We start from the raw sequence: 1,760 nt of genomic DNA, 5'->3' as shown, positions 1-1,760 counted from the left end.
ATAAATAAAGAATAAGTATGAAAAATAAGAAATAAAGTACTTACCCAATCTTCGTTTTTGTTGCTCTCAATTGTTGATGACAGTTGAAACTAATTTTTAATAGTACTAAGAGTAATGCACTTAATAATTTTTATTTAATTAAATAATGCATCAAAGAATATAGACTAATAATATGCAAAAAGTAGACAAATTCACTTACCTCTCAAAATTGTTCTGGCTTTCTAACTATGCGACAAGAGCTGTTACAAGTTCATCCAAGCTAGTCGTTAACTTTTCTATGGGAACGATGTTGCTACTCTGAGTGAAACTGACTTCTAACTGTTCAGAACATAACATTATACAATACATCACTTGACAGATGAAAACCTTGACTTTCTATTGGTTATAGGTAATATATAATGAAACACAAGAGAGTACTATCAATAAATTCTGAAAAACAGGACGTGACAGGTGGGTGTGGCAAGAGGTGTCTGATTTTCTAATTGATAGCTCTGTAACCAAACAAAATTGAACACTATAAAAATTCTGGTTTGTCTGAGCAATGACGATGTTATAGAGAGTAATTACGTTTAATTTCATACATTTTCGAGGGGTGATGGATAAAATAGAGATGATGACATACTAACACAAAATGTGTCTTGCATGTCACACTAATGGAAATTCAGGATTTTTTTTATATTCCCTTGTAGAATTAAAAACTTAAAACTTGTATACTATTAAAATATGGATTATTAACTAAGATTTTATGCTATTCTAATTGGTATAACTTTAACAAAATGATGTGTAATAAAATTTTGAATGTAAGACAGTAAAATCTTTTGTCATGCTCAGTAAAGGATACCCGGGACAATAGGGTTAATCTTATCTCCACTAAAGTCTTTAAATTTATGTATGCACGAGTAAATTAATTAATGTCTCTTGAATAGCACTTTATGAAACACATAATTTTCTGATTAATAAATTTGTATCATTTAAAAATATATATACTTACTAAGTACTAATGTGTTTAAAATAGTTTATTTTTCAACAGGACCACCTTCATCTCAAAAGTTTTAAGCAGTTGATGTGCATATATACAGATAGAAAGCAAATAATTCTTCTTAATAACTACTTCTACCTCATCATGACAACTTCCTGGTAGTCAAAAAAACAAAACTTAATTAATCAAATTATCATTATCAAAACTTTAAAAGACTCCTTGTTACCAACAAAGAAGATTTATGTTTGACTAAATAAACTATTCCAAAAAAATATGAAGTTTAAAATTTGTGACTCAGTTGCATCTAAGAACAAACTTATAGTCTAATTCTTCTAAATAAAAATAATAATCAAATTTTACATCATGTTGTTTTTTATGCTCAAATCTACATTGTGAGCTATCTATTCTGTGCCCAACACAGGTAATGAAACCATTGACTTTTAGTGTTGTATAAAGCCATGAAGCTTACTGCTGAACCACTGGGGCAGGCCTTGATGATAATCTACAGTTTCAAAGCTATAGTTCCATAACTATCATAACTAAAAATGGTTTAAAACTCACTTTCTGCAAAAACATCTGAGAGAACACAATCTTTTTTGCCTATACTATAAACATATCAAAAAACAATAAGAATATATATATATATACATATATCTAAAGGAACTTTTCAGATAACAAGGCCAAAAACAAAACACATCATACATGTGTCAGACAATAAAAAAAAAGTCTAAACTACAATGTGGGAAGGTTAAAATGTACTTTATTAAGAGAAGTATCTATG

At 28.6% G+C, this 1,760-nt stretch overlaps 1 protein-coding gene across 1 annotated transcript in view; it reads right to left on the bottom strand.

The window, feature by feature from the left end:
- Positions 1-1,760, bottom strand: part of LOC106463155 (unconventional myosin-X-like) — a gene marked incomplete at its 5' end in the record, with an annotated part of 93,088 nt that overhangs the window by 79,120 nt on the left and 12,208 nt on the right. The window lies entirely within an intron of this gene.

Source organism: Limulus polyphemus, unplaced genomic scaffold (genome assembly GCF_000517525.1).
Source record: "Limulus polyphemus unplaced genomic scaffold, Limulus_polyphemus-2.1.2 Scaffold51, whole genome shotgun sequence".
In the NCBI taxonomy this organism is placed as follows: Eukaryota; Metazoa; Arthropoda; class Merostomata; order Xiphosura; family Limulidae; genus Limulus; species Limulus polyphemus.
Note: the sequence above shows the minus strand (reverse complement) of the source record. Positions and strands in the feature narration are given on the sequence as shown.